Raw genomic sequence first — 24,809 nt, 5'->3', positions numbered from 1 at the left:
TGAAGCAATCCCACTAAAATCAGGGACTAGACAAGGCTGTCCTCTCTCTTCATATGTTTTCAAGATAGTTCTTGAAGTCCTAGCTGGAGCAATTAGACAACATAAGGAGGTCAAAGGGATACAAATTGGAAAGGAAGAAGTCAAAGTATCACTATTTGCAGATGATATAATAGTATACTTAAGTGACACAAAAAACTCTACCAGAGAACTACAGCTGATAAACTACTTCAGCAAAGTGGCTGGTTACAAAATCAACTCAAACAAATCAGTAGCCTTTTTATACTCAAAGGATAAGCAGACTGAGAAAGAAATTAGGCAAATGACACCCTTCACAATAGCCACAAACAATATAAAGTATCATGGGGTGACTCTAACCAAACAAGTGAAAGACATACACAAAAGAACTTCAGATCTCTGAAGAAGGAAATCGAAAAGGACCTCAGAAAATGGAAAAATCTTCCACGCTCATGTGTCAGCAGGATTGATATAGTTAAAATGGCCATCTTGCCAAAAGCAATCTACAGATTCAACGAAATCCCCATCAAAATCCCAACTCAGTTCTTCATAGAGTTAGAAAGAGAAATTCTCAAATTCATCTGGAATATCAATAAACCCAGGATAGCTAAAACTATTCTTAACAGTAAAAGAACTTCTGAGGGAATCAGTATCCCAGACTTCAAACATTACTACAGAGCAGAGTGATAAAAACTGCCTGGTATTGTTACAATGACAGCCAAGTGGACCAATGGAATAGGATTGAAGACCCAGAAATGAACCAATACACCTATGGTCACTTGATCTTCGACAAAAGAACTGAAAACATCCAGTGGAAAAAAGATAGCCTTTTCAACAAATGGTGCTGGTTCAATTAGAGGTCAGCATGCAGAAGAATGCGAATTGATCCATTCTTATCCCCTTGTACTAAGTTCAACTCCATGTGGATCAGGACCTCCACATAAAACCAGACACACTGAAACTAATAGAAAAGAAACTGGGGAAGACCCTTGAGGACATCAGCACAGGGGAAAAGTTCCTGAACAGAACACCAATAGCTTAGGATCTAAGATCAAGAATTGACAAATGGAACCTCATAAAATTACAAAGTTTCTGTAAGGCAAAGGGCACTGTCAAAAAGACAAAATGGCAACCAACAGATTGGGAAAGGATCTTCACCAACCCTACATCTGACAGAGGGCTAATATCCAATATATGCAAAGAACTCAAGAAGTTAGACCCTAGAGTACCAAATAATCGTATTAAAAAACGGGGTACAGAGCTAAACAAAGAATTTTCAACTGAAGAATGTCAGATGGCTGAGAAGCACCTTAGGAAATGTTCAACACCATTAATCATTAGGGGAATGCAATGCACATCAAAACAACCCTGAGATTTCACCTCACACCAATCAAAATGGCTAAGGTTAAAAACTCAGGAGACAGCAGATGTTGGTGAGGATGTGGAGAAAGAGGAACACTCCTCCACTGCTGGTGGGATTGCAAGATGGTACAACCACTTTAGAAATCGGTCTGGCAGTTCCTCAGAAAATTGGACATGACACTTCCGGAGGACCCTGCTATACCTCTCCTGGGCATATACCCAGATGATTCCCCATCATGCAATAAGGACACATGTTCCACTATGTTCATAGCAGCCTTATTTATAATAACCAGAAGCTGGAAAGAACCCAGATGTCCCTCAATGGAGGAATGGATACAGAAAATGTGGTATATTTACACAGTGGAATACTATTCAGCAATTAAAAACAGTGAATTCATGAAATTATTAGGCAAATGGTTGGAACTGGAAAATATCATCCTATATGTGGTAATCCAATCACAAAAGAATACACATGGAATGTAATCACTGATAAGTGGATATTAATTAGCCCAGAAGCTCTGTATTCTCAAGACATAGTTAACATATCAAATGATACCCAAGAAGAGGGAAAGAGAAGGCCCTGGTTCTGAAAAGAGTTAATCCAGAATTGTAGGTGAGTATCAGGACAGGGAAATGAGAGTGGGGTGACTGGAAAATGGGTGGAAGATAGAGGGCTTATGAGACTAATGGGAAGGGGGGAACTGGGAAAGGGGAAAGCATTTGGAATGTAAACAAAGAATATAGAAAATTTTAAAAAAGCAAATAGAACAAGCTAATAATATCAAAAACAAAAAACAAAAAAAGAAAAAAAAAGAAAAATGAAAACATTGACTCAACAGTCAAAGAAAATGCAAAATGTATAAAGCTGGTAACTTAAAACATCCACAAACTCCAGGACACAATGAGAAGGCCAAATCTAAGGATTATAGGCATAGACAAGAGCAAGGATTTACATCTTAAAGGCCCAGTAAATATCTTCAACAAAATTGTAGAAGAAAACTTCCATAACCTAGAGAAAGAGATGCCCATGAACATAATACAAGAAGCCTTCAGAACTCCAAACAGACTGGACCAGAATAGAAAATCCTCCTGACACATAATAATCAAAACATCAAATTGACTAAACAAAGAATATTAAAAGCAGTAAGGGGAAAAGGGCAAGTAACTTATAAAGGCAGACCTATCAGAATCACATCAGACTTCTCACCAGAGACGATAAAAGCTAGAAGATCCTGAGCAGACCTCATGCAGACCCTAAAAGAAAACAAATGCCTGCCCAGGCTACTATACCCTGCAAATCTCTCAATCATCATAGATGGAGAAACCAAGATATTCCATGATAAAACCAAATTTACATAACATTTGTCCACAAATCCAGCCATACAAAGGAAAATTGATGGAAAATGCCAACACAAGAAGGGAAACTACACCCTAGAAAAAGCAAGAAAGTAGTCTTCCAACAAACCCAAAAGAAGATACCCACACAAACATAAAAATAACATCAAAAATAACCGGAAGCAACAATCACTATTCCCTAATATTTTTTAACAATAATGGACTCAACTCCCCAATAAAAAGACATAGACTAACAAAATATTTCTCCTGTAAATCTTCAATTTTATCAGAAAATGTTTGTAATTCCCCTTTTAATTAATTTAGTATTTTATGTCTACCATTTTATATGCATTATTTTTCATGATAATCTTTAATTTTAATATGTCTTTTTATATACTTCCTCTAATTTATCAGAAATGTTTTCAATGTAAATCTTTGATTTTATTACAAATATTTCAAATTCTGCCTTCAATTAATTTAGAAAGTTTTTATATCTACCATTTTTTATGTAAAATTTTTCATGAAATAGTCAATTTTAATGTGTTTGTCTATTTATTTCTTGAATTTTATAAGAAATATTTTCCATGTAAATCTTCAATGTTATCTGAAAATGTTTATTATTCCACCTTGAATCAACTTAGAATTATCTTTATGCCTATCATTTTATCTATATAATTTTCCATGATAATCTTCATTTCTACAATTTTATCAGAAATATTTTCCATGTAAATCTTCAAGTTTATCAGAAAATGTTTATAATTCCACTTTTAATCAACTTAGTAATACTTTTATGCCTACAATTATTATATCTATATAAAATTTTCCATGATACTCTTCAATTCCAACATGCTTTGCTACATTTTCTACAATTTTATCAGAAATATTTTCCATGTAAATCTTTAATTCTGTTATAAAATGTTTCTATCCCATATTTCAATTAATTTAGCAATGTTTTACATGTCTACTACTTTACTCCTTAATTTTCCATGAAAATTTTCAATTTTAATGTGTTTATCTGAAATATTTTCCATGTAAATCTTCAATTTTATCATAAAGTGTTTTTACTTCCCTTTAAAAAAAATAATTTTTTTGGTTGGGGTCACCACCACATAAGGAACTTTATTAAAAGGTCACAATATTGAGAACCATTGACTTACATTGTATAAGGCACATTCATTTTTACTTGCATGCTGGAAAGGGATAAATATTCAAGCCAGCAAAGAACCTTTGTGCAACTGACACCAGATTAGAAACCATTTTTAAGATGATGAGAATGTACATTAGTTTCTGTGTAGTCTTTATGAGTATAAAACACAAAAGTTTGATATTTGATATTTGATATTTAAATAAGCAGAAAATTCTACATCTTCCCTAATAAAAACAAATGGAAGTTAGTATCTATCATATTGAAAATACATTTGCTAGAAACTTACAAGTTCCCATTAACAAATAATTCTGAAATCCATTGACAGTATACTACTGAAAGTATTATATCACCCAATATATAAATTTGTTTAGGGGATACTGACATTCAGAGTCACACAAAGGGCCTTAAAGTCTTCTTGGAAAAACTAAATCACAATTGCTAGTTCAATTTTGTTTCAGTGTTTTACTTTTACCGCTGGAATGGCAAGAAAAATAATCGCTGAATTGTTTCTCTGGACCTCAGTGCTCGGGCAGGATACAGAGAAAGTAGAGCATGAAAGCACTGCCAATGAAGCTGGGAAAATCTTGTTTAGAATGTTCTGTGTCGTTTTACACTGCATAAAATAAGGACAGAGGCATCTTATAGCCTCTTATAAATCATTGACTCTGTGTCCTTAAAATCCTCCAGCTACCAGAGTTTTAAAATACAGTATCATCTTCTTGTTGATTTCACAACACATGAATAATCAACATAGCTGATCATATTGTTTTGTGTCATTTCAATTTGGACACATGAAATATTTATCTAATAAACTAAAACTCATATTCATCCTTACATGTTTTTAGTTAAACTGAAATTTGCTTTATGACACTGTTACTTATTTTCTAAAGAGACAAGAGCAAAACTCTATTTAGTGTAACCCCACAGCAAAGGAATAATTTCACCCAAGACTAGCTTGGTGAACGCATGGTTTTATTGGGATTATTTACAGGAATATGTCACTGGAGCAGCTGAGTGAGGAAGAGTCTATCCCAGCATGGACAACAGCTCAGAAAGGCTACAGCACAGGATTTTAACTAACAGGCAGCTATTTAACAAGAATATCGTCTCCCTGAACACTTGTTCACTGTTTGTATAACCCCTTTTTCAGGGACAAGGCTTTCCACTTCCTTATGAGGTTTCTCTGGCAGTTGAACCAATTTACACTTATCCTTGTCTAGCTTATAAATGAAAAAGATTCAGACTATGGCTATTTTATTTGGCTTTGACAATTATTGGGGGTGGGGAGTAACCTCTAATCTCCATTTCTAACTGCTCACCTGGCTACTTCCCCAGCAGAGTACCTCAAATTCTTGCTGGCCCTGAGAGGGAAAACATTTCAAACCCAAGTGTCACAAGTGGATACTCTTAAGGTTTCCTTTAATTATTTGTGTGACGTCAGTGGTTACATAGTTGAAAGCTTACTTTTTGTATAAAGATTTATGTCTCTTGCCCTTTCTTTTTTTTTAATTTATTGATATATTTATTTACATTTCAAATGATTTCCCTTTTTTTGGACCCCCACTCCCCGAAAGTCCCATCAGTCCCCTTCCCTCCCCCTGTTTTCCCACCCAACCCTTCCCACTTCCCTGTTCTGATTTTGCTCTATACTGCTTCACTGAATCTTTTCAGAACAAGGGGCCACTCCTCCATTCTTCTTGTACCTCATTTGATGTGTGGATTATGTTTTGGGTATTCCAGTTTTCTAGGTTAATATCCACTTATTAGTGAGTGCATACCATGATTCACCTTTTGAGTCTGGGTTACCTCACTTAGTATGATGTTCTCTAGCTCCATCCATTTGCCTAAGAATGTCATGAATTCATTGTTTCTAATGGCTGAATAGTACTCCATTATGTAGATATACCACATTTTTTGCATCCACTCTTCTGTTGAGGGATACCTGGGTTCTTTCCAGCATCTGGCAATTATAAATAGGGCTGCTATGAACATAGTAGAGCATGCATCCTTATTACATGGTGGGGAATCCTCTGGGTATATGCCCAGGAGTGGTATAGCAGGATCTTCTGGAAGTGAGGTGCCCAGTTTTCGGAGGAACCGCCAGACTGATTTCCAGAGTGGTTGTACCAATTTGCAACCCCACCAGCAGTGGAGGAGTGTTCCTCTTTCTCCACATCCTCTCCAACACCTGCTGTCTCCTGAATTTTTAATCTTAGCCATTCTGACTGGTGTAAGGTGAAATCTCAGGGTTGTTTTGATTTGCATTTCCCTAATGACTAATGAAGTTGAGCATTTTTTAAGGTGTTTCTCTGCCATCCGAAGTTCTTCAGGTGAGAAATCTTTGTTTAACTCTCTCTTGCCCTTTCTATGAAAAGAATTAGAATATAATACATTTAGAGAACAAATCAATTTATTAACTAGGAATAATACCTTATTGGGATGCTTAAAATAATTCATAATATTTTTATTAAAATTATATATTAGGGGACAAAAATATGGCTCATTGGTCTAATTTGTATATGGCTATTATAACAGACATTCTCAGTATCACATTGGGTGGCACATAACCACCAATAACTCCATATCTAGGGGACTATATGCTTCTAAATTCTATGGCCCTCACACTCAAAGACTTAAACACATGCATGTGATTAAACTAATGAAACAAATCTTAAAACAAAAAACAATTTAAAAGTATAGATCATTGTATTATGCCAACAAGTGTTATTAATATGCAGCTCAAAATTGAATTGCCACATATCAAGATTTATAATTTAAGATTCCAAGTAACTTGTTTCTTATAAGCAAGCACTTATAACCAAAGTGACACCCAGTCTCCTTTAACTTTTGTCCTTGTTTAAGGTATTTTTGGTAAAAAAAACAAAAAAACAAAAACAAAAACAAAAGGAAAAACAAAAAACCAGACAAACAAAAACACATACCTCAAGCATGTAGAGTTTCTAGTGAATTGAGATTGTTGGGTTTTAGAGAAAGACAAAAAGACAACAAACTTTCTCAAACTCAAAGTCGCTAGTGGTAGGAGAATGAGCAGGAGCCCCGATACCTTGATAGCCTTCACATGTATTCTTAATGCTTGGCTTCATTATATTTGTTGAAATAATTTTACTATTGCATTAGACTATAAAAACTGGAGTTCTAAGTGATGTAGATCCATGACTCTATCAAGGTATTAATAATAGGGATAGATATATTAGCTTCCCCCTTTTAAAAGAGAAATTCAGACTAACGAATAAATCGCACACAGCTCTGTTCTTCAGCTGTGCTTGTGTATGAAAGCTTAGGTGAAAGATAAAAGACAGTTGTCGTGTCATATAACAAGCATCTGGAAGTGATGGGTCCAGATACATTAGGATGTAGGATGTAGGATGGACAGTGGGGCGGGGGGAATAAAATCTTGAGTGTAAATAAATAGGCTTAATTTTCATCAAACAACATTAGGGTCTGATGTAGATGAGTGTATATGGTTTTTTGTTTGTTTTGTTTTGTTTTGTTTTGTTTTAAACCAGACAAATTAACAGAACTAAGTCAAGAAGGCTTTCCCCAGAGAGCTCCTGCTTCATTTTTTCCTACAGGTCCTTGGAAGATGTTGCACTTTTCTCAAACCTCGGTCTAATAAACACGAGCATTTCTCTCTCAGCAGCGAGCAATGTTCACAATGTTCCCCAACTTCTTAATCTGCCACAGTCCTGACTAGGGCGTGCATCTGTAGCTCCTTTATTCCTGCTTTCCAGCCCATTCCTGTAGTCTCCACTTTCAGCTGTGAAGTTATTTATCTGCTACAGACATGATTCAAAGCCTGGCCTCTATCCTCTATCTTTCCATTTGTATTACATTGGTGTATTTTTGCCATAGTCTTTTCTTGCCATCGTCCTTAAACATATTACTAAAATATTAGGTAGAACAAGTTCATGGGAATTTTTCTAGTTTGAAGCATTGATCGGACTGAAAATTCTTAGTCCTTCAGGCCTTTCATCTTGACATTGGAATGTACCAGAATATATATCTATGCAGTCCCCTTTGTTTTCACTGAAATGTCATGTTTATCTCTTCTCCATACAATTTGAGTATAGGAACAACACATTTAGCCTCTCCTGTCCCATTAATTCATTCTGCAAGGGGAAATTTACTTTTATATCAAGTGGGTACTAGCCATTGAGAGGAAGATAGTAAAACAATGTCCGTTGCTCTCTTATCAGCAGTTGTGTCCCTACGGTAGATCTATGACCATCTTGACATCAGCATTATGGACTTAACACTCTTCCCAATGGCTATCAAATTCTAAATGTGGGAAATAGTGAAAGGCTCTCACTTTGATCATTGATGTAAGTTATCGCCTCCCAGTTAGCTTTATCAGCTAGTTGACACTGTTCTGTTAAAAGTGTGAACTACAAGAACTGAAATATTCAGTCAATCATAGCAGCACAGGAATCTCCTATTTATACCCTGCTCCAGTACCAGCTCATTAGGTTAATTCTTCATGTGTCAATGATTTTAATCAAGGGAGAAATATATAATAGAATTATTCTTATATATCTCTCTATGAATCAAAAATATTAGAAGATTATAAAGACTTTTTAAAGATTTATTTGTATTTTTTAATGATGTGCATGTGTGGAGGACTGTATGTGGGTCTGTGCTTGTTTCTATGGAGTCTATTGAATTCCCTGGAGATGCAGTTACAGGCAGTTGTGAGCTGCCTTGTGTGAATTCTGGAAATTGAGCTCAGGTCTTCTGCAAGAATGCTCCTAACTGCTGAGCCATCGCTCCAGCCCTATCTTCTTGAAATAGTTGACACTTGTTTGGATTTGACAAAACTACTGCATGGTATATCAGACTTTAGATATGTCTGGTGCTAATGACAAATTCATTAGCTTCTCATAATACCACTTATAGATAGTATAAAAGGCTCAGATGAACTAGAACTACATTGTATAATACTTTGCATTTGCTAAGTTCTGTGAGTTACATCAGAGCAAGCAGAACTTGATCATACATTTTTTTAAAGTTTACTCAAATGAAGCTAGAAAATGGTAATTGCCCTTCTTTTTCTACTTTCTTGTGCCCTCGTGGAATGGAGGCAACATCCCTAGTCACACATACATGGTCTAAATTTTATTCTGTATATTTTACAAGTTCTGATTGCAGTAATGTAAATCAAAGACCTGGACTGTAGCTTAATTATCCAAAATAACATATTATTAATAAAGGGATAAAGTGTGTGTGTGATGATTACTAAATAAAAATATATCATCACCTTAGACTGAGGCAAGAGAAAAATTCCGTGGAAGTTTGCAATAAAAATATCCAAACAGGTGGCTGGAAAGATGGCTCAGTGAATAAGAGCAATGGCTGCTCATCCAGAGGTCCTGAGTTCAAATCCCAGCAACCATATGTTGGCTTAAAACTATTTATACCTGTAGTTCCATGAGAAACAATACCCTCTTCTAAGCTCCTTAGACACACGTATTAAATTTATTTAGGGGAGAATGAAAGTCATCAAGTACATTTCAAAATTATCAGTAGTTTAAGTCAGAAAAAAGTGAAGAAAGCAAAGAAGGATGTGCATTTGCTTGATGGGAAGTAGTGATTTTATTTTTATATGAATCAGATCTTAAAACTTAGACTGACCACTCACCTGCCTATCTCTCTATCATCTCTTAATCTATTCATAAAATGAGAAAAGGAGGAATTTTAGGAGCAGACATAGAGGTATAATTGGTGAAGGAATTCATCTGAGCATAACACAACCAAAAAGCCAAACAAATGGACAAAAACAAAAACAAAAACAGCCAGCTGGCAAAATATATAAAAAGAGAAATTGGATGACAAATTAAATTAAGGCTCCCAAGAAGCTAAGATCCCAAGATAAATGAACAGAGACCTCTTTAAGCTGTAAATATGGAGTAGATGGTAATGGCCATTGAAGATAACCTTAACAATTAAACCCACTGTAAAGTAGCCTGCATAGCACTTTTATGAGCAACTTGAGTAAATTATATGTAAAGTTCTAAGGAGCGGGAGAAAGAAATGTAAGTGTCAATGGAAGAGTTGATCAGAATATTTTTGGATGGTGAATGCTTTGGGTGGACTAAACTCTGTTCTTAGGTATTGTATTAAAAGAGTGAAGAACAGTGTATGGAGAACAGAACGGGAAGCAAAGGTGTGGAAGGAGGGAAGCGGACCCTCAAGACCACCTGAAAGTATTGTGGAGACTAAAAGGATCACAATAAGTGTTTGAAAACATGGTTAGATAGAATGAGTTAATCCAGTGATCGCGAGGAGGAAGGAAACTCTGTGTGTAATAGTCATATACATGCCCATTTGATTCTTGAGAATTCAGAGTGATCCAAATATTATCACGTGTCTTCTGTAGGCAGCTAGACACTATGTTTTGGAGCACTGTCTTCCATGTTATATAACCTGGACTTCATATGCATTTGAGCTGCAGTGGTTTCTCTTTATCCAAAGTTAATTTGTCTCAGGATCCTTATGGATGCATAAAAACATGTTAAATCATAAAAAAAAAATAGTTGTGACATTTTCTGGAAATTTCAAAACTCCTCAGACTACCACTGGTTACAGCTCCCTGCAACTTTGGAGAGTAAAAGCACAGTTAAGGGAAACTGCTTTATTTTATTGCATTTTAAATTGCAAGCATTTGAGAGGAACGCAATATAAATTTTTGTCTGCAGGCATGCCAAGTAATTGTTCCATCGTGAGACAATGCTTTCTCCACTTGTGAAAACCACTTTTGCTCCAATATGTATGGTTGTTTTAATATTCTTGATTTTCAAAATAGTTTATTCTTCAAATTCACCTTCGAATGGGGTGTGCTAACCACCTAGTTCTGCCATTAGTAAAAGTGAAATTAAATCCGCAACATCTGCAACATGCATTTTTCTTAAATTTATATGCCAATCATGTGTCATGATGCCATCCGCTTTTACTATTAACTCTTTAATAGGCCACAGAAAACAAGGTCATGATGAAATTGGATTGCTTCCCATCAGAAGTATACAAGGAGGCATATATCCATTTCATTATCAAGAAACAACATAGAAACTGAAGCAAGGAACTCAGCCTCCATCTGTCAGGATATTTCTGACTGAGCCTGAAGCAATAAACATAAATGAATATGGAAGATGCTAGGCTGTTAATATATTGGAACTTTAGCCTGAAAGAATATTTCTCTGACTTTAACCTCTGAGGGAGATTTAAGCAGCACTCACACTCAACTTTTTATTTTTACTTCATTGTTGGATTTGCTGCATATTCCCTAGTGAGTTATGTTGAACAATGTGGTCAATGTAATTTTTGATGCAGAAAAGGTGAACACTGTGAGAACTGAGAGATAAAGCAAGGGAAGACTTTTGAATTCGTTTGAGTAATAGGCTAAGTAGATTCCCTATAATTACAGATAAATAAGGATATTGTGATATGTCATAAGAATTGCCTTCTCCAGACCCTCAGTTCTGATTACTGCCCTGCTCGCCGTTTCTTCCTCCTCCTCTTTTTCCTCCTCCTCCTCTTCTTCCTTTTCTTCCTCCTCCATGTCCTCCTCTTCTTCCTCCTCCTCTTCCTCCTCCCCTTCCTCCTCTTCTTTCTCCTCCTCTTCTTCCTCCTCCTCTTCCTTCTCCTCATCTTTTTCTCCTCCTTTTCCTCCTCCTCTTCTTCCTCACACTCCTTCTCTTCCTTTTAAGCTTACAGCATTTACTTTCCTAAGGGACAGTAGGTATTACTACGGGAGGCATCAGGACAGTTAGCATTATCTGTCACTCTGCCTTTGTAGGTATGTAGGATTGCAAAGTTATGGGTCATGGTATCTTCTATGAATAAATGGCAGGTTAGGCAATGGCGAGAAGTGTTAGAAGCCTTGTAGGCATCTCCCCAGAGAGCACTCTGTGAAGCTGTGAAAGTGGACATGAAGATACAAAAGAGAACACATGAAGTTAGATATTCCAGGTACATGGAACACCTGCCAAGGAAAGGTGCAGGCAGTAAGCAGAATGGAGTCAAGTGAGAGGCCATGAGCACTGAAAACTTCTAAGGCATAGGGATCAGCTGGACTATTCCTCTGTCACCCACATCCCATCGCTACCTGGAATACAAGAGTTGAATGTTACCATGATACTTGTATAGTAGCATGTGCTTATATTCATTTCAAATGAGAGCATGATTAGTTTTCTTTTACTCTTTTCTGCTTGAGAGTATTTGGGCTCCAGTATTTGATTCTAATAGTCTTTCACCATTAAGGGGTCTATATGATCCTGTGAGGTTATAATCAGCCACTATTGTCAATTACTTTAATTAAATTTTGTTTTAGAAAAAAGAATAATAACGTCTTTGTATTCGCTGTTGCAACTTTTAGCCATAATCAAGGCATATGTACATAGTACAGGTGTAAGGGGGTTTTCTGGACTTATGTTTTTGCAGAATTGGCAACTCTATTATTTATAAAAGAAACAATATCAAATTCTATAACTTTAATATTAAAAGGAGGACTTCTTACCACAAGATATAATATAAGAAATTAGAAACTAAAATGTGAAGTATTGGAGTATTAGAGAATATAAGAAAGAGCTACCAGGTAGAGAGTTGAGAAGAGCCAAGTTCTAATCATGTAGGTTACTGAAGGCCATGTTGGGGTAGGGAGGCAAATTGGACATAAGAAGTACAAAGATTAGTGGAGCATTTTCCAAAAATGAATACTAATACTATATGGTAGGTAGATATTTTTGTAAGCTTTAAGGAAGGAATAATACAATTAGCTTTAGAAGCTGTCCTTCATTGTAGTTGATATGGATGCCATCTTGAGTCTCAAGATTCTAGAGGAAGATGCTAATGATAGCTTAAGGCTTGTATGGATGAAGGTGGTGACTCTTAGCCACCCAAGTCTGCAACCAATTTTATCTGAAATTTAAATGTTCTTCTTATCAATCTCTATGAAATGTGAATGGTTGTAGTTTCTTTTGTAAATTTGGTTCTGTGGATGACAATTGCATGGACAGACAATGAAAAGTAAATTAAAAAGAAAAAGAACAAAATAAATCGGCTTTGAGTATTCATGAAGTAAATGTTTTCTGACTTTCATCAACCATAGATTCTTTTCTGATACAATATAATCTGAATATAGTTTCCCTTCCCTCCAACCCTTTCAGTCCCTCCCCCACTTCCCTTCTTGTCTACATTCAATTCTTTTCTGTCTCTCATTAGGAAAGAATGGGTTTCTAAGAGATAACAATCAAACATGACAAAATAAAATATGATAAGGTTAAAAAAATAGCAAAGTTGGACAAGACAAACCAACAGGGGAAAAGAGTCCCAAGACTAGGCACAAGAATCATAGAGGAACTTGTTTACACATTCAGGAGTCCCATAAAAATACTAACTGAAAGCTAATATATATATATATATATATATATATATATATATATATATATATATATATATACACACACACACACACAGAGGACCTGATGCGGACTCCTGTAGGCCCTGTGATCATTGCTTCAGATTCTAATAGTTCATATGTGCTTTGTTTAGTTTTCTTAGAGGGTCTTGCTCCTCTGGTTTCCTCTATCTTCTGTCTCTCCTGCTCTTTTGCCTCCTCTTTTACAGGGTTCTCTGAGATATGAAGAAAGGGATTTGATGGAGACATATCATTTAGAACTATGTGTTCCAACTCTGCCCGTCGTGTGTGTGTGTGTGTGTGTGTGTGTGTGTGTGTGTGCATGCTTGTGTATAGATGCACTCATGCATATGTGTTTGTGTTTGTGTGTAATGTCAGACTTTGTTTCCATCTGAATAAAGCACTGATCTATGAACATGGTAGAACATCAATAATAGCTATTTTATTGTTACTTTTTTTTTTTATTTTAGAGCAGTAGTACTATGTGGGTTTTTTTTAACCCTGTCTCTGGGTTATGTAGACTCTGCCTTTTGTTCGCCCAGCAGTGTCAATCATGGGTTCTTTCTCATGGAATAGTCTTTAAGCAAAATCATACATCAGTTAATTATTCCCACAAGATTTGTGCCACCATTGGCCTAGCATATTTTATAGGCAGGACAGATTATAGATCAAAGGCTTTGTGGTTGAATTAGTGTTTATTTCTCCTTTTGGTATCCTGTGGACTTCCTTTCCATGCCAAAGATACTAGAATACTATGGAAAAGCTTCTATATAGGCACCAACTTGTCTGTTTCACATTCAGTAGGTTTTGTAGGTGTTGTCTTCAGTAATGGATCTTTAAGAAATTTATTCACTTCCTCTTAAAAGCCTCTATAATTTTCATATAGGCTCATTTTAAGTCTTTTCCTTGAGCTTCAGCTATGTGGGAATATTCACTGTTGTCTATGGTAGGATTGCTGGGCTCCAATGGAGACATGACTTTTATTGATTATACTTTTACACTGTTGTCTAGACATTTTGTATTGGGAGGATAAGGTCTAGGTAATGGTATCTACTCTTGTCTCTGTGAGGTGAGTGCTTGGTTTCTACTTATTCTGGTACTTTAAGATAGTATGATGGCTCTGTGCTCCCTGATATAAAATGTGCTCAGTTTCTGTGTTTACAGGGTTTGCCTATTGCTCTTGGAGGCTTTGATAATGAGATGAACAGAAGAAGAAAAGTTGAGGGCGATCTTTGTGATATGTTGGGGTTGGGGTTAACAAGGAAAGGGAGATCACAGTAGATTTTCTGCTATAAGACTATAGATGAGACAGGGCATTTTGATCTGAAGTTGAAAAAGAAGAACAGATTTGCTGTTCTGACAAAAGTGACCCTTGGAATACAAGTGTTACCTGCTAGGGTTGGGGACTGTGACCTAACTTGCCTATTATTTTTAAGTAAGTTGAAGAATATAAAAATTATTGTTCTAGGAATGAGGATCTGACAACCCCATCAAAGAAAACATCACACAATCCCTAGAAAATGAAATATACAAGATTCAAAAAAGAACAGGCATTTGAGAAACACAAATTTCCAATTACATTAACTTTATAAATTCAACTTAAGTTGAAATTGAAGTAACTTGTTTAAAAGTTTCTCAAGTAACTTGCAATGAAAATTTATATAAAAGAAAATCTAGAGCTTCACATATTTTTTGGCACATTAAGTAATATATTTCTGGGGGGATGATAACAGTATTTGCTCTGTTAGTCAGCTTGAGAGATTTATGAAGCAATTTTCTGTTTTGGATTTGAATTTAAGTGGGATGACTTCAGCTTCATAAGTTGTGATGTCTTTCCTCACGTTCTGGTTGATAATTTTGACTTGGACAAATGTGACAGCATGTACTAAAGAAGAAAGAAAATAAGTGGTCTTCTGGTTTAAGACATCTGATTTCAGACTGAATCTAACCTGTTCACTTGAAGAATTATTATTTTTTAACTTTGTTTTATACATATGAGAATAGAAGCCTTTAAATGTAAGAATGAAATCATAACCATTTCATAACACCTCAACTAATACTGATAATGAGTTGATTTTATGGCTGGATTTGAATAGTCCCAGAGAAAAATATTTCCTTTTGCTGATAATCACTTATCTTTCTTGCTTTATTTTTAATATTCCAGATTATACTAGCCTTGTCTGAACTTACACTTTTCAATTTTTGAATGTTTATATCTGCCCAAGATGTATGTTCTTTTTCCCTTTGGGCAGACTTCACAATAGATATTTCTGAGTTTCACTGTTTGCCTCCATTTGTAAATCTATCACCTACTTGAGTAGAATGTACCTAGGATCCAATGAAATAAAATGTCAGGTCCATGAATATTTTTAAAAAAGCAGATAAAAATAGAAAGAAAAAGAACAACTAAGAAACTACTTAACAGCATTTATAGTTAATAGGATCTCTGTAAGAGAAACAGGGTTTTCATAAAATTTAAATTATTTATGTGTCCTTATTGGTAAGAATAATGAAGTTTATTTAATGTCTGTGAGTATGAATAACATTTTTTTGTAGAATTCACTCTATTTTCAGAACACACAGGTATATTACTAAAATGATTTCATCTAACAAAATCCACATTGATATTCTTGTTCATAAATAATGTATTTAAGAAGGCAGAAACACACAACTAGCTACTGTTTAATGAATCCAGTCCTCAACAAACACCAAAGAAAATAAAAGAAATAAGCTCTTAATCCATCAATGCCAGATTGAATTTGTCACATGTACAAAGACACTATTTCATCAGAGACTTTATCTCTTAACCAGATTCAGGATCTGTTTGTTTGTTTGTGCGTTTGTTTATTTGTTTTAATTTGGCTTTAGAGGTGTAAATTAGTTTTTAAAACAGTGGTTCTCAATTTGTGTGTCATAAACCTTTTGACAAACCTCTAAAATATTTATATTATTGTTTACATTATTCTTCATAATAAAAAATTACTGTTAGGAAGTAGCAATAAATAATTTTGTTGTTATTTTTTCATGTACATAACTCAATGCTGTGCAAAACTTCACTAACACACCTAATGCTTTTGTTAATCTGTGTGCTACCTTATGGTAAACTTCACCAGCTTTCGTGCTAACATGTCTAGCAAATCATGCTAATTTTAAAGTTCAATTATGTTCCAGCCTTGGTCATTTGTACATGAATAAGACAGTCCTCAGGTTGCACGTATTAGTATTGAACTCGCTTCTGTCCCTGGGGACCTTCCTCACTTGCAAGTTGACCCCATTCTAGACTGTGTCCCACTACATATAAAATGTTCCGTATCTTCATATTTGTTGCATAAGCTGTCACATAAAATCTACATACTATTTATAACATATAACACACAGCAAATAATAAATCAATTCACTTATAAAAGACTTTTAATCTGTGTAGTAACACAGGTTGTTTTCATCATTATTCCTCATCTTCTAATCATTCTTTCTTAGGTCCTCTCTCATCCTTCTTTTTCTATCATTTATTTCTATTCTCCTTAGCACATCCCTCTGTCCTGATAACACATAAACACACCAGAAAACCAAACTGTGTCTCATTTTCTTACCAGCCATTTTCCCCTCCTGTTTTTCTGGCAGGCATCCAAGGTATTCAACTTCTCATTTCCTATGTTAATCTTGAATCAAAGAACACCTGTAAACAAAGAGAGTACCTGCTATCCAATGACTCCTGGAACCTAGCCACTAATACTGTTTACATTAGAGGGCTCAAAGCAGATGCTAATGGGAAAACGTGGATAGCCCAATCACTGGACCAGTATCAGGAGAGTCTTAACTTGCCCTGGCTGTAAAGTTTAGATGCACATTAGATTGTAAAAGGAAAGGTCAACTTATTTTCTCTGCTAGATTAAACCTTGTCCCAGGATTCTCACTAGCTAGAGAACCCTACCATTAGCTGTAACCAGCTTGTAGAACTGACCTTTGCTCCACAAGGCTTTGAACTGAGTTTTTACTTAGAGGTGTTTTGTTTCTTTATTTGGTTTTGTTTTGTATTGTATTTTTGTTCTTGTTTATTTATGCGTGCATTTATTTTTTTTTAATATTTCCCAAATTCTAGAAGGTAGCCTTGAAATAACTGTTTAAAAATTAAGTGTTTGGTATGGCATAGATATAAAAAATGCACACAATTGTGTTATGAAAAGTTTATCAAAATTTGTGCACTGAAGCATTTAACAATCATATTTAATGTTCCTTCTATAGAGAAAAACTAAAGAAACATGAATATACAAAAAGCATATTGCATGTAATTAATTATGATGAACAATTATTATATTAATTTTACAATCCATTTTGATTGGTGTTGCATTAAGGTCAAATGTTGGGATTGTTCCCTTAAATTACCATGTAGCATTAATTATCTCTGTTTGAAGAGTTCTTTCTAGTAAATGGCCTCTTGTATAACAAAGTGATACTCACATGTACTTGAAGATTTTCATTGTATGCATAACACGTAAGAATGTGTTAATTGTTTGTTTAAAGTAAGGTTACAGTTTTAAAAATAGATATTTACATAAGGAATTTATTCTTATGGGTGTAGAATAGATCTCAGAAAGCACTTATCAGTTTCACTACAGCCACAACTTTGGTCATCATGGCACCCCAAGTTCTTTAGCAGATGGGAGAGGTCTTTAATAACTACCAAATGTGACCACAAACATCAAGGCTGAGGCACAGCAAATATCATGGCTTCTCTCAATGACTCTGGGCCAAAGCCAATATGAGAGTGAAAAGGGAGGCAGTCTGGGTGTAATTTGCCATTAGATAGATCACAAAAATTATTATCAAAAGGAATGTGTGCGGAACACTAAAAATAGGGTTCAGTGTAAAACAAAAATATTATTTCTTCAGGAGGAATCATACCATAAAGGGTCTGTTTGTGATGCAAGCTGCCCCAGAGAAGCTTGTGCCCAAGAAGGATCTGTAAGATACATGGAATAAAGTGGATCAAGGACCTCGACATAAAGCCAGAAACATGGAAACTAATAGGAAAAAAAACTGTGGAAGACCCTTGAGGACATGGGCACAGGGGGAAAGTTCCTGAACAAAACACCAATAGCTTTTGCTCTAAGATCAATAATTGACAAATGGGAGCTCATAAAATTACAAAGTTTCTGTAAGGCAAAGGACACCATCAAAATGACAAATTGGCAACCAACAAATTGGGAAAATATCTTCACAAACCCTACATCTGATAGAGGGCTAAATATCCAATATATACAAAGAACTCAAGAAGTTATACTCCATAAAACCAAATACCCCTATTAAAAAACGGTACAGAGCTAAACAAAGAATTTTCACCTGAAGAATGTCAGATGGCTGAGAAGCACCTTAAGAAATGCTCAACTTCATTAGTCATCAGGGAAATGCAAATCAAAACAACCCTGAGATTTCACCTCACACCAGTCAGAATGGCTAAGATTAAAAACTCAGGAGACAGAAGGTGTTGGCTAGGATGTGGAGAAAGAGGAACACTCCTCCACTGCTTGTGGGATTGCAAGCTGGTACAACCACTCTGAAAATCAATCTCACACTTCCTCAGAAAATTGGGCAGGATACTTCTAGAGGACCCTGCTATACCACTCCTGAGCATATACCCAGAAGATTCCTCAGCATGTAATTAGGATACATGCTCCACTATGTTCATAACAGCCCTATTTATAATAGCCAGAAGCTGGAAAGAACCAAGATGTCCCTCAACAGAGAAATGGATACAAAAATTGTATATATTCACAATGGAATACTACTCAGTCATTAGAAACAATGAATTCATGAAATTCTTAGACAAATGGATGGATCTGGAGAACATCATCCTAAGTGAGGTAACCCTGTCTCAAAAGAACACTCATGGCATGCACTCACTGATAAGTGGATATTAGCATAAAAGCTTGGAATACCCAAGACACAATCCACATATTAAATGATGTCCAAGAAAAAGGAAGAAGTGGGCCCTGGTTCTGGAAAGACTCAGTGCTGCAGTGTATGGGAATACCAGAACAGGGAAGTGGAAAGGTGTGGATGGGGGAACAGAGGGAGGGAAGAGGGCTTATGGGACTTGTAGGGAGGTGGGGGTCAAGGAAAGGGGAAATCATTTGAAATGTAAATAAAGAATATATCAAATAAAAAAAGACACACGGAATGGATTGAAGAATTGAAAATTTTTGAAGGAATTGAAGAGTGTGAAAGCAGCAGATTGGTAAACTTCAGTTCAAAGCATTACACATAACACACACTGTAAGCATTATAGACATTATTTCTGTCTTTTGGGTCCTCAATGATGTTTCTGGCTGACTAACCTCAATATTGTGTGTGAGGAGAAAGAGCAAAGATAAGACCAAGATCTCGAAGGGTAAGCCCTGAAATAGCAACCCACCCTGGGATAATAAAGGAGGAAAAAAGAAAGAGCAATGTGGGATACCACCAAGTGGAAAATAAGAAGCTAGAGACTCTTACCCAGTGAAGACAACATATCCTGACCCATCCCAGAGGACTTGCTGCACTCAGAGTAGTTGAGGATCAGCTGCACTCAGAGCAGTTGGACAACAGCTTGACTGCTCCACTGAAGACCTAACAGTCTGAAGGCCTCCCAGGAGATATACTGAGGCCAGGGTAATAAATCAGCTTCTCTGGCCCATGTGAAGAGGCCCCAGTTGGAAGGCCCCACAGGTGGTCTACTACAGCCAAAGCTACAGGCATACCAGGAGACCTGAAGTCACCCAGGGACAAAAGAGGCAGACTCCAGACAGTAATCCAGATTATTAAACACCAGGGATATCCAGATGGCAAAAAGCAAGCAGAAGACAATATACGTGGACAACATCAGAACCCAGTTCTCACACTACAGCAAGCCCTGAATACACCAACACACCTGAAAATAAGGAATATGTTCTAAAATCCCATTTCATGAAGATAATAGAGTCCTTTAAGGAGGATATCAATAACTCACTGAAAGAAATACAGGAAAACACAGGTAAACAGGTGAAGGAAATGAATAAAGCAATCTAAGACCTAAAAGTGGAAGCAGAAACAATAAAACACACACACACACACACACACACACACAAATGGAGGAAAACCTGAAAATGGAAAACCTAGGAAAAAGATCAGGAAATACAGATGTATTACCAACAGAATACAAGAGATAAAAGAGAATTTCAGGTGTAGAAGATATCATAGGAGAGATTGAAGTAACTCTCAAAGAAAATTCAAAACATAAAAACAGCCAAGAAATTCAAGACACAATGAAAAGACTAAATCAAAGAATAATCAGAATAGAGGAGAATGAAGATTCCCAGTTCAAAGGGCCTAAAAATGTCTTCAACAAAATCATAGAAGAAAACTTCCTAAAGACATGGCCATAAATGTACAAGAAGCCTATAGAACACCAAATAAATAAGACCAGAAAAGAAAATCTTCTTGTCACATAATAATCAAAACACGAAACACACAGAACAAAGGAAATATATTAAAAGCTTCCAGGAAAAATGGCCAAGAATCATACAGAATTATACCAGACTTCTCAACAGAGACTATGAAAGCCAGAAGATCCTGGTCAGAGGTCATACTGACTTTAAGAGAACATAAATGCCAGCCCAGGCTTCTATACCCAGCAAAACTCTCAATCAGCATAGATGGAAGACTCAAAATATTCCAGGACAAAACCAAATTCAAGTAGTATCTATCATCCAATACAGCCTTACAGAGGATGCTAGAAGGAAAACAGAAGGAAGGTACATATACCAAAGCAAAGTCAAGATATTAAGCATCTCACAACAAAGCCAAAAGAAGAGAACTACAAGCAGATTAAGCCACCTACAAAAACAAATATATCAGGAACAGTCATCTCTCTTTAATATATATCAATATTAATGGACTCAACTCACCTATTAAAAGACATAATCTAACAGATTGGATACGTGAATAAGATCCAGCATTTGCTGCATACAAGAAGCACCCCTCAATAACAAAGACACTATCTCAGAGTAAGAGGATGGAACAAGGGCTTCTAAGCAAATGGTCCCAGGAAATAAGCAGGAGTTGCCATCCTAATATCTAATAAAATAGACTTTCAACCAAAAGTTACCAAGCTTGATGAAGAAGGATACTTCATATTCATCAAGGGGAAAATCCAAGAGAAAGTTTCAATTCTGAACATATATGCCCCTAACGCAAGAGCACCCACCTTCATAAAAGAAACTTTACTAAAGTTCAAATCACACCTTCAGCCCCATACAATAATAGTGGGAAACTTCAACACCCCACTCTCACTAATGGGCAGGTCATTGAAACAGAAACTAAACAGACATAGTGAAACTAAGAGAGGTCATGAGCCAAATGGATTTAACAGTATCTACAGAATATTTCACCCTAAAACAAAAGAACACTTTCTTCTCAGCACCTCACAGTACCTTCTCCAAAATATATCATATAATTGGTCACAAAACAACCCTCAGTCAGTCGAATAAGACTGAAATAATATCATGCATCGTATAAGATCACCATGGCCTAAGGCTGGTGATCTTATACAATAACAACAAAAACTACAGAAAGCCCACATACAAGTGGAAAATAAACAACTCTTTACTCAATGATAACTTGATCAGGGAAGAAATAATAAAGAAAGAAATTAAAGACTTCCTGGAATTTAATGAAAATGTTGATACATCATACTCAATCTTATGGGACACAATGAAAGCAGTGCTAAGAGGAAAGTTCATAGCATTAAGCTCTCTTGTAAAGGAACTGGAGAGATCTTACACTAACAACTGCACACCTGAGACCTCTAGAACAATAAGAAGAAAATTCACCCAAGAGGAGTAGAAGGCAGGAAATAGTCAAACTCCAAGCCAAAATCAACCAAATAGAAACAAAGAAATCAATACAAAGAATCAACAAAACCAGAAGCTGGTTCTTTGAGATAATCAACAAGATAGATAAACCCCTTAAAGAAACTAACTAAATGGCTGTGAGGCAGTATCCAAATTAACAAAATCAAAATGAAAAGGGAAACATAACAACAGAAATGGAGGAAATTAAAAAAAATTATCAGATTCTACTTTATAGTAGCCTATACTCAACAAAACTGGAAAATCTAGATAAAATAGACGGTTTTCTAGACAGATACCACATGCCAAAGTTAAATTAAGTGCAGGTAAACTATCTAAAAAAGGCCCATATCACTCAAGGAAATAGAAGAAGTCATTAAAAACCTCCCAACCAAAAAAAAAAAAAAAATGCCGAGGGTCAATGAATTTAGTATAGAATTCTACCAAACCTTCAAAGAGTACCTGATACCAATTTCCGCCAAACTGTTCCATAAAATATAAAGAGAAGGAACACTATGTAACTCATTCTATGAAGCAATATTACTCTGATACCTAAACCACACAAGGACCCAACCAAAAAGAGAACTTCAGACCAATCTCACTTATGAATATCAATGCAAAAATACTCAATGAAATTCTTATAAACTGAATCCAAGAGCACATCAAAACCATCATTCACCATGATCAAGTAGGCTTCATCCCAGGGATGCAAGGTTGATTCAATAAACAAAAATCCATTAACATAATCCACTATATAAACAAACTCAAAAATACAACACCCCTTCATGTTAAAAGTACTGGAGAGATCAGGAATTCAAGGTCCATATTTAAGCATAATAAAAGCAATTTACAGCAAACCAACAGCCAATATAAAATTAAATGGAGACATACGTGAACCAATCCCACTGAAATTACAGACAAGACAAGGATGCCCATTCTCCCCATATCTATTCAATATAGTACTCAAAGTGCTAGCTAGAACAATAAGACAACAAAAAGAGATCAAGGGGATACACATTGGTAAAGAAGAAATAAAGGTATCACTATTTGCATATGATATGATATGATAGTATACAAAAGCCACCCCAAAAATTCAACCAGAGAACTTCTTCAGCTGATAAACAACTTCATCAAAATGGCCAGATATAAAATTAATTGAAATAAATCAGTACCCTTCATTTATACAAATAGTAAACAGCCTAAGAAGAAATTAGGGAAACAATTCCCTTCACAATATCCACACATAATATGGAATATCTTGGGGTAACTCTAACCAAACAAGTGAAAGACCTGCATGATAATAACTTCAAGTCTCTCAAGAAAGAAATCAAAGAAGATCTCAGAAAATGGAAATATCTCCCATGCTCATGGATTGGCAGAATTAGCATAGTAAAAATGGCCATCCTATCATCAAACACAATCTATAGCTTCAATGCACCCCCATCAAAATCCCAACACAATTTTTCAAAGACATGGAAAGAACAATTCTCAAATTCATCTGGAGAGGCCAAAACCCCAGAGTAGTGAAAATTAGTCTTAACAATAAAAGAATGGCTGGGGGAATCACCAGCCTTGACCTCAAGCTTTACTACAGAGCAATAGGGATAAAAGCTGCGTGGTATTAGTACAGAGACAGACACATTGACCAATGGAATAGAATTGAAGACCCAGAAATAAAACCACACTTATGGACACTTTATCTTTGACAAAGATGCCAAAAATTTACAATGGAAAAACGAAAACATCTTCAAAAAAATGTTTCTGGTCAGCCGGGCGGTGGTGGTGCATGCCTGTAATCCCAGCACTCTGGGAGGCAGAGGCAGGCAGATTTCTGAGTTCAAGGCCAGCCTGATCTACAGAGTGAGTTCCAGGACAGCCAGGGCTACACAGAGAAACACTGTCTCAAAAAACCAAAAAAAAAAAAAATGTTTCTGGTCTAACTGGATGTCTGTATGGAGAAAAATGAAAATAGCCCCATATTTGTCACTTTGCACAAAGCTCAAATCCAGGTGGATCAAGGACCTCAACATAAAACCAGATACACTGAATCTAAAAGAAGAGAAAATAGCAAAGAGCCTTGGCACAGGGGAAAATTTCCTAAACAGAACTCCAGTGGCTCATGCTCTAAGATCAAAAATTCATAAATGGGACTTCATGAAATTGAAAAACTTCTGTAAGGCAAAGGATATAGTCAATAAGACAAATCAGCAACCCACAAACTGGGGAAAAACCTTCACTAACCCTAAATCCCATAGAACACTAATATCTAAAATATATAAAGAACTCAAGAAGCTAAACACCAAAAACCTAAACAACCCCATCAAAAAAATGGGGTATAGAACTAAACTGAGATTTCACAACTGAGGAATCTTGAATGGCTCAGAAGCAACTAAAAAAAAAAAAATGTTCAAAGTCCTTAGTGATCAGAGAAATGCAAATCAAAATGACCCTGAGATTCTACCTTACACCAATCAGATGGTTAAGATCAAAACCTCAGATGACAACACATGTAAGAGAGGACATGGAGAAAGAGGAATGCTCCTCCACTGCTGGTGGGATTGCAAACTGGTACAGCCACTCCGGAAATCAATTTGGAGGTTCCTCAGAAAATTGGAAATAGATCTACCTGAAGACCCAGCAATATCACTCTTGGGAA

Source organism: Apodemus sylvaticus, chromosome 19 (assembly GCF_947179515.1).
Source record: "Apodemus sylvaticus chromosome 19, mApoSyl1.1, whole genome shotgun sequence".
In the NCBI taxonomy this organism is placed as follows: Eukaryota; Metazoa; Chordata; class Mammalia; order Rodentia; family Muridae; genus Apodemus; species Apodemus sylvaticus.
Note: the sequence above shows the minus strand (reverse complement) of the source record.